Source organism: Rhipicephalus sanguineus, chromosome 11 (genome assembly GCF_013339695.2).
Source record: "Rhipicephalus sanguineus isolate Rsan-2018 chromosome 11, BIME_Rsan_1.4, whole genome shotgun sequence".
Lineage (NCBI taxonomy): Eukaryota > Metazoa > Arthropoda > Arachnida > Ixodida > Ixodidae > Rhipicephalus > Rhipicephalus sanguineus.
The window spans coordinates 126,294,842-126,309,736 of NC_051186.1; the positions used below are offsets into that span (position 1 = coordinate 126,294,842).

Below are 14,895 nucleotides of genomic sequence, written 5' to 3' on the forward strand. Positions count from 1 at the left end.
CGTTTTGCGTTGTAATTGAACAATCAGAGGTACCAAAGTAAGAACTGTCAGGGGGACCTCCTAACAAAAATTTAACAGAGGATTAGTTCAACAATCAGCAAACAGTGGCGAAATTGCAGAAAAATAAAGAAAAAAGAGTGCGAGAAAAAAAGTATGGCAACATAAGTAATAATGACAATTTGATTCAAACAAAGAAATAAAAAAAACAAAGTCACAAATCGTTTAACAATTCAATTTTAAGACGTTTACAAAATGCGTGCATTGTGCATGATTTCAAATCAAAAGGTAGCTTGTTCCACAGTGTTACACATAAAAATCTTGTCGTCATTCGACCATTGTTTGTGCGTACTTTAGGTAAAAGTAGATTACGGTTAGTTTAAAACCTTGTGTTGTTGGTATTAACAAGAGTGAAATCAGAAAAACTAGAAATGTATAATTCATGATTTAAAACACGAAACATGATTATTAGGATTTTGTGGCTAACAAGTTTACGCAAAGGCAAAATGCTTAGGCTGCGGAAAATGGGGGCTGATGGTGATGAAAATGGGTTGAGAGTGATAAGTCTTAAAGCTTGCTTTTGTAATCGTTCAAGATGACCTATATGCGACCAATACGTGTTTCCCCATGATGATAGGCAGTACGACAGATGGCGGTATATAAGGAAAGAAGGATTTCGGTTGAAAAGTAAGGCCGTGTTTTGATAATCACATGAATACCGAAAGACACTTTTTGAGTTAAGGACTGAGCATGCTCACTGAATTTCATATGTTTATCTAATATTACTCCAAGAAATTTTCTGGAAGCAGATGTATGAATGAAGTGTCCATCAAGTGTCACTGCTAATGAAGAGATGTTCGGCAATAACTGTGGGGAATGAAAGACCATGAAATAAGTCTTCGATGGATTGATACGTAATGCATTCGATTCACACCATGAATGAACGTTATTTCTCTTCTCTGTATCGGCTGATTTGCTAGCAAAACAGCTACAGTAACCGCGAGCAGCAGAAAAGCATTGCATATCGTTTGTGTGCAGCAAAAATATCCTTACCTTTCATTGCTTGCGGAGCTTGTCATCATCGCAGTCACGTTTAACCAAAACACTTCTAAGCTGCGAATCCTTATTGTTCAACTGCGCACAATAGAAGTCTCCCACCGGCACTGCATTTCAGGTCAAGATCCAGTGCCTATATATACGGGGTGGCCGGTGAACGGTTGTGCAGCGCGAGCAGTCTGTTTTTTCATTAAAGAAACTCGCTAGCAGCCACTGCCTGCGTCGGCGTTGTCTCTCGCGGGGGATGGCGCGTTCTCGTTCCTTGTCAGCTGGTAGTTCAGTGTTCATCGCAGAAAGAGCGTTTCCATACTCAACGCGCGCCGTTCGCTCTCTCTCTCTCGCCACACGGCGAGCGCTGGGGCGGTGGCGCCCTCTCTTGCGCTCAAGCAAATGGACCGTCACGACAGCAGACGACGATGCACGCCGACACGCCAAGACCCTAAGGTGATTCACCCCTAAATCCCGTGCATGCCGCTGCACACTCGCGCGGTGGGTTGAACATGACCGCCGCATCCCATAGTTCCCCGCGATTGCTTATTTTACGGGTCACCTATTGCGCAATCGGGCCCCGTGCACATCGCTATCAGCCCTGCCTCAAGGAGGAATGTTTGTGCGCGTAACATTGACTGTTTTAAGCTATCCTGAATGCCTGCTGCGAGTACAGTCGCGAAGTGCCTAGTACGCCACAATTATTTCTTTGTATATTGGCAAAGTATCCACAACGCATCCGTCAGGTCCCACGCGCAGCTGCACACTTTGTAATGGGTGGGCAGCTTCAAACCACCCACTCGTTGCGCAATTCACATGTTTTGACGCCTGGTGCGCTTCTACGATTCTTTCACGCAATATTGCATGCGTTATGGAGACTCGTCCCGCTACCCGACATTCTTATACCTTTTTTTTTTTAGAAAGCAGTTTCAAGCAGTGGCGTGTCTTCGTTATATGACACCTGCTTGCCACCTGGTGGCCTTGGGTCGAATCTTACTCGGACCGAAGTTTTTTTTTATTATTCATTTATTTGCATCTATCTCCAATTTTCGTTCACGGACAAAGCCGATTTTTCGTTCACAACCGACGAGGCCGCCACCGACACCGACGCAGACACCGGAATTTCGGCGAAACGAGCTCTTCAACGCTATCGCGGTAAAGATTCGGCCGATCCCACGCATTGTGGGAATCTATTTCATGCGAAGCAGTTAGTCAGTGAGTGGCAGCCCATGCCCGATTTTTTGGCTGTCGGTCAATCAATACGAGGTAATAAATCATTCTTGTGGTTTTACCTCGAAAAACGTCGATATGATTAAAAGGTGCGCGGTAGTCGAGGGCTTCGCAAATTTCGACCATCCAGTGTTCTTTAACGTGCACTGACATCGCACAGTACGCGGGCCTCTAGCATTTCGCCTCCATCGAAATGCAACCGCCGCGGCGGACATCAATCAGTACGAGGGGGATTGATATCTTTATGTATACTTTGAATCATCCTGCGCATATCGCGGGTTTTCCAGGCACCTCGACTACTAGGGTGTCCGAACGGAAAGTTTTTTGTTTCGGTTTTAGTTTCGTTCCACCGCAAAAAGTTCCGTTCCGTTTCTGTTCCGGAACGAAAAAAAAATGTTCCGTAACGGTTCGTAATGGTCTTTTTTTTTTTTGTATGCAAAAATTTGAAGTTACGGTAATCATAAAAAACATTGGATTTGTGATGTAGCTGCTTGCCCTCCTCTTAAGAATGTGGGACAAGGGTAAAACACGTTCTTCAGAGGAGTGGAAGTAACTCTACCACGAATTCCTACCAACTAGCACAAACCACTCTTAATTTCAAAGTCCTAATATTTCTTTTCTCAAAAGACAAATACGAATTCTTTAATGGGCTCAATGCTTTGTGTCAAGGGAGTGAGCACGATCTCAGAAGCAGCACGTCATTGAGTGTACTCTCTGATGTCCGAGACCGCTGTTCTGATAAAAGGATCGCCAGGCCTGCGCCGAACACGCAGCACAGTCACAGCGAAAGCTGGAAGAGAGGACTTTGTGGATGCCGTTGGAGAGTCTCCTGGGGCAATAATACAAGTACACATGCAAGGTACCTACTCCGCCATAAATCATCCCAGTTTTTCTGAAGTAGAGAAGTTCCCACTATAACATTTTTCGTCATTCTTCGAAGTCTCGTGGTAGACGCTACACATCTGTAAGGCATTATGTGCACTTTGTGCTGTGACTGATGATGATAAAGAATAATGGCTGAGCACTTTGCAGGGGGTGGGAAGCAGTGTTGCGGAACGGGAGCGTCCATTCTATTTCAATTCCATTCCGGGTAATTATAACTTGCCGCAATTATTATTGTGCAGTACAACCACCCTATTGATTCCCATAGTGGCAGTTGCCGCTACCTATAGTATTTGCATGGTCAGCATGTTTGAACGAATGGTATGATATGGTATGGAAAAACTTTATTTAGGTCCGTCGGGGCGTGAACTAGCACGTAGCGGGCCGCTCCCACGTCCGGACAGATAGGCCTAACCTGTCCGCCACGTCGTGGGCCAGTTGGACTGCCCATAGCTGCGTCCTGAAATCCGTACTGCGTAGCGCAGCATCCCACTTTGACAATGTAACATTTTGACCCCGTAACGCAGGGCACCGCCAGAGCATATGATCTAAGCTGGCAAAGTCTGAGCAAAGCGCGCATGTGCTTGACGTCTGAATTTCTGGTTAAATTTTGCGCAAGAGTGCGGAACTGGGATATGCCCCGACCTGCAGGAGTCTGAGCGTCAATGCCTGAGGCCTGTTCAGTTTACTGTGCGGTGGCGGATACTTTCGCCTCCTCAGATAAAAGTTCCTGCAAAGATCATTGTACGTCGTTGGGGGATCTTTGTTGTCAACAACCTCATCGTCACGCCGTTCAGTAGCTACGCGGTCGACGACTCCTCGCGCAGCTCTGTGGTCGTTGAGGTTGGACGGAGCGCCCTCGATCTGTCCCATGTGAGCTGGGAACCAGACGATTGTGTGTTGTTGTGCCTCCTTATTTCGCAGGATCCGCAAGTCTGATTCCGAGATGGTGCCCCTACCGAATTCTCGGACTGCTGATCTCGAGTCACTCTATATTGTTGTTCTCCCGTCGTCTAGCAGGGCCGAGGCTATTGCGACCTGTTCGGCAACCTCAGCCGTTGTGGTCCGGACCGACGAGGAGTTTGTAACAATGCCATCTTGATCAACAGTGACTGCAACGAATGCTTTTCCGTTTGGGTACCGTGCAGCGTCAACGAAACAGCAACTCCGGCCATGTGCATGCGCACTCTCCAGGAGGGCTTTAGCCCTCCTGGAGAGAGCCCTCCTTGTCCCACATTCTTAAGAGGAGGGCAAGCAGCTACATCAAAAATCCAATGTTTTTTATGATTACCTTAACTTCAGATTTTTGCATACAAAAAAAGCCATTACGAATATTATTTAAGCCTAAATGTGTTACTGCTAAAATGACGACATAACGTATTTTTATGTTGACAAAAGTAGTATTCAAGAAGACTAAGCAGTTTTGCAACGCGTCTAGAGCGGTCGTGAATATGGAGAAAACTAAGATTTCGTTAATGGGGAACAAAGCCCTCGAGATCTGCTGGTATTAGTTGGAACAGTGCACCGCTCGGGCACCTTGTGCCTTTGCATCGAATACGGAACACTGGGCTGCACTTCTCGCCAGCACTCACGCTTGTCAAGCGCGCCTCGCAAACATGGATGGGGTCAGAACTTTCTGTGTTCGCCTGTGCGCGGGCATGCAATGTCTTTCTTGTCGCAAGTGTTATTTACGTGTGTCAGGTACTAAACTGCTCGTGAGATAAAGATCAGGCTCTGCACAGAGTATTCGCCACTTCATTGTGGGGGTATCGATCGGAACCAACGCGCAGGGGTAATTTGTTTCTCCCTTCAGTACTGCTAGGATAATGCATTTGTTTGTACACTACTTATGCCTCGGTTTGTAGTAGGTGCGTTGCTTATAATAGTACCGTGCTTGAAATCAGCCAAGCCGTTTTAAAAATACTGCTTTTTTGTTAAATTCGGGGCTCTGAATTACTAATGCTTCAAGTTCGAAAAACAGCACGTAGACGAAAACATGCTCTATTTTCGGAAAAAAACGTAATTCCATTCCCATTCCATTCCGTGCAAAAGGCGCTTGATCCCACTCTCATTCCATTCCTCCAAGCGTTGACCCCGTTCCATTCCGGGATTGCGAAAATGCGGAATGGTTCCGGAGTCATTCCAAATCTGGAGTGGCAAATCCACAACACTGGTTGGAAGCAATAAACAACGCACTCTCTGCGCTATTAGCATTGTGTGATGACTGGTTGTTATTTTAGGCTTCTGCCACGCTATAATACATATGTTAACACGATTCCTTGCCCGACATGACGCCTGTATGGAGTATTTTTGCGAAGGAGTTACAAGCACCAGCGTGGCACTGTGGTGGAAGACTCGACTACCACACAGAGGGCGCGGGTTAAAATCCCATCCGACCCTAGAAATTTGTTTCTCATTTATGTTTTCCTTATTTCACGCGATAGCCGTCACGGACACCGGCGGCGGCGGACAACTATGGCGCCAAAATCAGCTGTTGTGATCTCAGAAGAGCTTTCGCTGTAACAAACTTTAGCGCTGACAATGCCCTCTTCATTTTGGCCTGCGTGACAGGCGCACAAAAGTACACTTACCTTAATGTGAACATCTCTGGTTGCCGCTGTTTTTGTTTGTCGCACAATTTCAGCATATCTTTGCCTTAGAATTCCTGCCTGAGGTACGCGCTAATACTGTACCCTGAGACATGCTCACACTGCATGACCTTAGTTGTTCCGGATTGCGAAGTTTTCTCGTGAACCGAAAACGATTGAAAAAATTTCGGCTTCACTCTGGAACGAAATAATAGCTAAAGTTTTGGTTACGTTTTCGTTCCGGTCAAATATATCGTTTTTTTTTCGTTTTTCATTTTTTTTTGTTTTCGGTTTTCGTTGCGTTCCGACACACTGTCGACTACACTGGCGGGCTGCTTATGATCCGACGTAAAGTCTTTGCCAGCGTTACAGCACTCACGTCGGTTTTATGAGAGTGAAGCGCAGACTGCGGTGCGATTATGTGCGTATCAGTAGCAGTCGTCGGGGTATTTCAGCAGGAGTCGAGCCGCGTTTGACTTTAGCTTCCACAGCCATAGGTAGGCGTATGCATAAAATCCGATAGCCAACACTGCAAATGACGTTGCCTCTACATGACGCCTGTATTGGTTATTTGGCAGAATCAGTTTCACGCACCGCCGTGGGGCTGTGGTAGAATGCTTGAGCTGTCATGAAGAATCCTTGGGTTCGATTGCGGATCGAATTTTGTCTTGCGCCTATCAGGATTTTGTCACTCACCCCCAGCGCCGCCGACGCCAGCAATGGATTTTCTGCGATACGGGCTCTTAGACGCTATCGCATTAAGATTTCCAAACAATATTCTCGCCGTTCCAAGGTTGAAAGACTGTAAATCACGTCTGGCACATACCCCCTTTCTAAGGTTCTTGGTATGCGGGTTATAAACTCTCCTGTGGCTACTAATACAAGTACACTAGCAACGTACCCACTACGCCACAAATCATAATTTTTGTGAAGTTCGGGAGCTCGCACCATGCCATTTCTTGTCATTCTGCGGAGAAGCGAGGTACCATCTGTAAGGCATTATGAGCTGTTGCCTGATGGGACGGTTGATGACGATGAAGAATAGTGGCTGATCCCTTTGTAATGGGTTGGAAGATCTAAAGGACCCACTAGTTACGTAATTCGCATTGTGTGATGCTCGGTTGTTATTTCACTCTCCCACCACGCTTTATAACATACGCTAACGTGAGAAACAGATAGAGAAAGGGAATTAACCTTATTGAGATCCTGAGCAAATGGATCATGGGAGCGGTATGGGCTTCCTTCGCAACCAATAGAAGTATACTTGCAAGGAGCCCACTACGCTATAAATCATCATAATTTTTGTGAAGTACGGAAGCAGCCACTAAGCAACTTTTCTTCATTCTACGCAGAACCGTGGTACCTGCTAAACGCCGGTAAGGCATTATGTCCACTTTGTTGATGCTGTGGCTGATGACGATGAATAATTATGGCAGAGCCCTTTGTAATGGGTTGGAAGCATTCAAAAACCCACTCGTTGAGCAATTCGCATTGTGTCACGCCTGCTTACATAATTCGCGTTGTGTGACACTTTGTCGTTATTTTACTCTTGTACCACGCCACATTACATATGTTAATGTGGTTCCTTCCCGACATGAAGCCTGTATAGGGTCATTTTGCAAAGCAGTCTCAAGCACGGGTATGGCTCCGAGGTTGAATACGGGGCTCGCACGTTAGAGGGCCCAGGTTCCAACCTCGCTCCATCCTGGAATTTTTTTTCTTATTTCGTTTTTTTTATTTCGAGCCATAGTGGTTACGGACACCGGCGGCGGACAACTATGGCACCAAAAACGGCCCTTGTTGTGATCTCATAGCAGCTTTCGCTGTAAAATCAACAACGTGAGCAGCTGCGTAGGTTCGTTTGCTGCCTGAAGGACGCGTAGTGGGCCCTTCTCCGATTCCCAAAAAGAATTATGGTGTAGTGGGCACTAAACTGTACTTGCAGTTCGCATTCTAGGATAGTTTGAAATGACCAATTTACACGCGCTCAGGCGTTCCTTTCTTTGCGGCGAGGTTGAGGCACCCTCCGAGAACTGAAGGCAGGCTATATCAATTGGTGGATAGCAAAACGGCGCGTCGTCTGCTACAGCACTTCCGGTTCTAGGAACCGTCAAGACTCAGCTCGTCGCTGCTTCAAGTTGTGTGCGGTTCAGTGTAATCGGGGAGGAGGCAAGATAACTGGCAACAACCGCGTCGCAGAAAGTACGCGTTTTCTCCCCGATTACACTGAACGGCACACACCTTGAAACAGCGAAGGGCTAGGCATCGAACCGGATGATGTTATTTTGCTATTGGGAAGACGATGCGCACGGCGCCCGATTACGCCATCGCGTTCTACTCTTGAAGGCGAAGCTCAAGCGTCCTCCAAGTTTTTAACGATAGTGCTACACAGCCTATTTCCAGTATACTGAACTGTTTAACTGTCTGTTGTAAATAAGGTAATTTTCATACTTCATCTTCACTGCTCAATAGGATGGACTTTACCTGCCTGATAAGTCGCGCCTATTTGGTTGACCTTATACTTGGGGTATTTGTTTACAGTACGTGTCAAATTACAAGACTTGCAAGTAAAAATGACAAGGCACATCCACTTTGGATTGCTGCGCATGAACATAACCCTCTCTTGCATGAATTGCGAAAACGTCATTTGAAATATTATTTTCTCGACTTTTACCATAAGATAGACGAAGAAGAACATATGCAAAAAAAATTTTGAGATTTATTCTGACTGTATTAACGAAGATAAAGGTTTATGCCAAATGGGCGAGCGATATTGCAACCGTGGCTGAAAAACAAAATATCACTGACTAAGGTTTTTTTAAGGTGATGTGTGAAATGAAGCAAAGCATTTGCTTCCTGTGTTGAGGTATAATTGAACACTTCACTTAGTGCATCCGACCGCCGATATCTCTGTACAAGATGGCCGCTTACACGTTTGTCTGTTTGCATGTTGCCACCTTGTTAAACTTTCCTGCTCGAATTACCAACCACTGATTTGCGGTTGGAAGCGTCAGTTGCCGAGGAAATCGAAAAAGCTAATTATCCACTTGAACTGGTCGGAGCTCACAAAATTTTTTCATGTACCCACGCCAATATTGTAACAAAAAATTGCCAGGTACTGTTGCAGGCACCTGACTTTCGTGAAGGAGCTAAAACCTACCACCAATACCGAAGTCCTGCACAACAGAGCTGTGCTGCATGATCTCAGAGGCTGTACTTTGTTTATATTGGTATTGTGCAGCACAACATAGATGGCAGCATATTGCGCATTTCATCACTAATACGCATACTGTGCCAAATATGGCACATACCGATTTACGGATGTATACCGTAGTGCCAAAAGGAATCGAGGAAAGTAATAAAGATCATGAATTTTTAAGCTCACGAGATATCCCACAATAATTTTTTTCATGCTTATGCAGCAAAACAAAAGGTTTCCGATAAAAAAAATCGCAATCGCTGTTGTTCGCATGCCGAACTTGCACGTGCACTGCGACATCTATTTCGCGTATGTTTTTCTTACTGCTCCATGGATGGCAGCACTTTTTTTATGTTAAGTGCGCATCACTATGGGAATTACTCTGGCAGTGTCACATTCTCAACTAGATCTATCGCGCCCTCAATAAAAAAAAGTTAATCGGCATCTGCCAATGATGGGATGTTATGCAATAGAGGGCTAATATCAATGAATGCGTAAACAAACTTGTGGCACTACTAAAGCTTTACCTCCGCTTGCTTTGTTGACCGAAATACCGTTTTCGTTCAATTAATTTAGAATGCGTTCAATATAATGCTCACATATTCGGCCACATGTCTTCGCAGTCCTGAAAATGGCACTTCCATGATCATTTCATTGTCATAGAATACACCGCCTACAATATGTGAGTGCTTACATATGCGCAGTTGCTAAGACAGTTTGTTCACTCCGCTATCTTGTAGGTACGAAGCTCCCCTCGCTGTGTTGTGAGCTGCGTAATGGAATTAGGGCACCACCCACAGAAGTCTCACAATTTAAAAATAGCTGATACACCATTCTTAGGCGACGTCTTTACAACATAATTACGCACACTAACGAGATCCACGGCCACGGAGCAAGAATTCTTGGGGAGGCGAAACTGCGCTCGCTCGGGCGTCCTAATAAAGTCACGGAATCGGGCACTAAAGCAACTTTATCGGGCACTAAAGTCACTGGAACGGGAAAAGTACCGCGTTCGTTTTCTCTTCGCCGCCGCGCCCTTTCGGCGGTTTCGCCACATAAATGGTCCAGCTCGCTCACCTCGCTAGCGTCTCTCGGCCTCCGACGCACGGCGCTTTGAAGGCCGATTGCTTTTAATTGTTTTTATAGCCTCAGAAAAGCGAGCAGGAACATTACGACATCCCGTATCGTTTTGACACTTCATCGCAAGCCTGTCGAGGCATCGAAGACGGCCTGGGTGCTGCGCTTTTGGGTGCAGCAACCGGCGGGAAATGGGCAAAGCCATCTTTGCTATTCCCAGCGGAAAAAGGATGCCAAGCGACGGGCTGTGAGGCTGCGCAGAACACAGCGCGAAATATTTGTTCCCACGACTGATACCCGCCTTTGTGAGGCAAAAAGGTGTTTCATTGAGAATTCGCAAATGTTGTTTCGGGGAATGTTTGTGTCTCCGCTGCACTAGTGCAGCTTGTTTCGCGTGGTTGCCGCAGAGGTTCATGCACACTAATAGCCGGGCAGCTCTTAACTATGTTTGGCGTAAAAGTGACGCCTTTGGGCTCCCATATAACGATCAGTGCGCCATGAAAACTGACTGCTACACATTGGTATTGCGTGGCGTGACTGTATGACGAACATAAATAACAGTGTCTACCATGACAATAAGGCATCATTGGCATGCCAAGCCCATGGCGCACTCGCGGCCGGTTCGCTGGCTTGATATGCATCAAAATCGGTATTGCGTGACGTGACTGTATGACGAACATAAATACCATGTGGTAACATGAAAATAATCGCACGCATGTCATGTAAGGCATGATTTACATGCCATGCTCATGGTGCACCCGCGGCCGATTCGCTGCCTTGATATGCACCAAGATTGGTAGCGCGTGACGTCACTGTATAATATTGCCTTTTGTGTCAATCCGGCAGATACCACGCATTGGGGGAATCAATCTAACGCGAAGCAAACAGCAAATAGCTACATATATCGTTTTGTTGGTCTTTGAGGCAGATGAAGTAATTCAAGCCATGACACCTAGTTCATTATATATCGCATGTTTGTCATGTATGCATGCATGTAGAACCTGGTGTATACAACGTATGACCTGTAATTTGTGTTCGTCACGCACCCATGTCCCGCCATATCAAATTTGGAATACATCCAGTTAACAAAACGGCCAGAAGCGCACAAAGACAGTGTAATGTACACCATGCCCTACATGTCATGCATGTCATGATTTTCACGTTACCACTTGTCATTCTTGTTCGTCATACAGTCACCTCGCGCTATACCAATTTTGGTGTATATCAATCTACCGAACCGGCCGCGAGCGCACCATGAGCGTGGCAAGTAAGTGATGCTGTACACGACATGTAAGTCATGATTTTCATGTTACCACCTGTCTCTAACGTTCGTCATACAGAAATATCTCGTTATATCAATTTTGGTATATATGCATTTCATTAAACGACCGCGAGCGCCGCGAGACCATGTCATGTAAATCATGTTTTACATTTTATGCCTGCCATGATTTGCACGTTATTACCAGTAGCTTATATTCGTCATACACTCTTGTCACACCATATCGTGTGTATCAAGCTAGCGAAGCGGCCGCGAGCGCACCATGAGCTTGGCATGTAAATCATGCCGTACATGGCGTACATGCCATTATTTTCATGTTACCAGCTGTAGTTTATATTCGTCATACAGTCATGTTATGCCATACCAAATTTGGTAGACATCCCATTAACGAAACTGCCAGGAGAAGCCGTTTCGAAACGGCGCAGTTCGCATTTCTTTATCGCGTTAGTACGCGTGCGTGCGCGTGTAGGCGAGTGAAAACTGCCGCTATTTCTTTCCTAATCAGTTAGAGAACAACGGTATGCTTCATTCGGGGCTTCAAAAGCGCATGCAATGCGTAAAACATGCGTTACTCCGCGTGAAATCAACACCGCACCGCCGCAGCTTCGGCCGCGTTGGACCAAATATGGCGGCGGGCAGCACGGTCGCGGTACTTTTCCCGTTCCAGTGATTTTATCGGGCACAGCACTGACGCGCCCTCTGCCGTGACAGTCCGCTAGCGGAGAGCGCAAAACGCGCGCGTCGCGCTCTCCGACGAACCTCGCCGATTAAACGCCATTCGGCGTCGATTCGCCGTTCGCGCTTGTGGGAACCACGCCCACCGGCTATCTCGAGATAGCGCCACATGCTGCGCAGAGGTGGTGCGCGTGGCTCACCTGAGCGTGTTAAAAGCGGCAGCCCGCGCGCGGCATGGGGAGAGGTGCCTTGGCTTCCATGAAGGACGGATGCTGCTACTCGCGCTGGCCGATTGCTGCTGCCGGAGGTCATGGTCGCCGCCGCGCTGCCTCGTGTCCCTGGACCGACCCCGCCATATGCATCGTAGTGTTAAATAAATTATTGTTGTTTGTTGAGTTGAAGGCTCCGTCGTCCTTGCTTTAACTACGGACGGGACGCAGCAAGCCCAGTACCCACACGCTTTACGCCAGGGGCGTAGCCAGAAATTTTTTTCGGGGGGGGGGGGGTTCAACCATACTTTATGCATGTTCGTGCGTGCGTTTGTATGTGTGAGTGTATATATACACAAGCAAAACTGAAAAATTTCGGGGGGGGGGGGGGTTGAACCCCCCCAACCCCCCCCCCCCCCTTGGCTACGCCCCTGCTTTACGCCCAAGTGGGTGTTTCTTGTGAGTTCTCTCCGGATCCATATCTTTCTATAAATTAACGGAAAGCATGGCGTCACATGCAGGAAAATTATCCGAGTGAGATATCTTGTAGAACGCGAAATCTATTATTTTTGGTAACATGAACTCGATAGGTTAGGCACAGTGAAACCTCGGTGATACGTATCTCACGGGACCACCAAAAATATTCGTATCATCCGAAATTCGTATCACCAGAAAGCATGGACAATTAACATGCGACAAAAGAAAGCTGGCCTACATATTCATTTATTGTTTGTCAGAGCCGCGGCAACGTCAGGAATAATCCTGAGTGATTGTCAGTTAAGTTTTTAGATGTCGGCAATCATACATACTAGCACTCGTAAATATACGGCCCGTACGCGTGCATTTAATTAATGAACGAGGTGCGTTCTAACCCGCGACACTCAGAGGCCGTGACGAGTCTCTGAAGGTTTATTCTGACCGTAAAAAGGGTTTTCCTTACACCATGATTCTGACGATTTGGCGGTGCGGCGCGCATGCCCACGCTTGCGTGCCCGGGCTCGCAAGTGAGTGGCGCGTCTTCCGCGACAGCGCTGACAGCACCTCTTCGTACCTGGGTGGTAGCGAACGTTCGCATCAAACGCCGCTGGGTGAAAATCGGTTCGCAAGAACCGTACTCCATTACATTGCAGGCCAATGGGCCTTGGCCGGGACCAACGAAAAACTCGTATCAACCCGAAATTCGTATGAGCCGTGGTCGTATCACCGAGGTTTCACAATATTTTTAAGGCGAAAGGCTTAGATGCCTAATAAAACGCAAGACCTGACCGTCGGCGTCGGCATCCCGCGTCGGCGGCGTCAACATGAGTGATGCAAAAAATCATCATCCTTTGGTGACGTCACCACATGACGCTATCCTGACGTCACAGATCACCAAAATTTGTGACGTCAAGATGACCTCATCACATGACGTCGTCGCTTTGCATTGCCTCCGTGATCGGTGGTCCGATAACCGAGGCAGTGCACTAGTCGTCTTATTCTAATACATAAGGGATCCTGTGTTTTTCAATGAATGATGAGACTTACTCTCCGAGAAGTACTTGTCGCAAACGTAGTCACGAGGCGTGAGCTCTCTATCTTTCCTTGATATGGTCCCAGCCCACGATTCCAACCATACCAGGTCACTAGGAACTTTCAAGGTTGCGTACACACTCCTTGCAGCATGCGTACCCACTGTTGCATTTCGACACGACAGATTTCCGTCTCATCCTGTAGAGGTCGCTACTATTGTGCTAATGAGTGGCGCCCCCCCCCCCCCTCCTAGATGTACGGGGTAGAATAAAGATAGTTGTTGCTTGGGTTCAGTGTCTACCCGTTGTCTTACTGCGGGCTCCTCAGGCGCTCATGCCGTGCCTGCGTCACAGTCTCCAGTGAACCGATAACACTACATGGTGTCAGAAGTGGTCGAGCACCGACGTCGCGCTTACCCATCGTCCGTATCATGCCTACCGAGCAGTCCAGCCCGACGTGGATGGGCGTCAACCTTCAGACACCGGAACCGTTCGACTTCGGCAACGCTGGGACCTGGCCGACGTGGAAAAGTCGCTTCGATGACTACGCAGCCATCTCGGTTCTCTCGAATGCACCGGAGGAAGCACAGGTGCGCTCGCTCTTATATTGTATGGGTCCCGAAGCGCGTCCGCTCCTCGACCCATTTTCGTTCGATGCGGCGTCCCTCACTTCCTACGAGACTGTGGTAGACCGTTTCACAGAGCATTTCGTGCATCCAAGCAATGAACTATACGAGTCATCGCGTTTTCACAGACGCGTACAGCAGCCAGGCGAGAGCGTTGACAGATACTATGCCGAGTTATGCAGGATGGTGAAACGCTGCGCCTATACTTCAGTGCAAGATGAAAGGCTAGTACGTGACAGATTCGTTGTCGGCTTGCGCGACTCGCGTGTTTCAGACCAGCTCTGCCGAAACGCTAAACTCACTATCAAAGAGGCTTGGACGCAAGCACGCCAGGCGGAAGACGCGTAAAAAGAAAAGCGGCAGTCGCAAGCTGGAACGCTTTGCAAATGGACGCTCCAAAATGCAGAAGTCTGCTCGACATCATCGGAACGCGAAGCCTACTTTCGAGCATCAAAATGCAGACACGCCCACCTGCGGATTCTGTGGCCGCGCGTCTCATCCTCGAACGCAATCCCCGGCACGCAGCTCGCTCTGCAACTTTTGCAAAAAGAAGGGGCACTTTGCGGAAGTGTGTCGCTTGC

General features: G+C 47.4%; 1 protein-coding gene across 2 annotated transcripts in view; it reads left to right on the forward strand.

The window, feature by feature from the left end:
• The window catches only part of LOC119374136 (26S proteasome regulatory subunit 10B), a 398,774-nt gene that overhangs the window by 40,913 nt on the left and 342,966 nt on the right, over positions 1 to 14,895 (forward strand). The gene's annotated exons all lie outside the window — the stretch shown is intronic.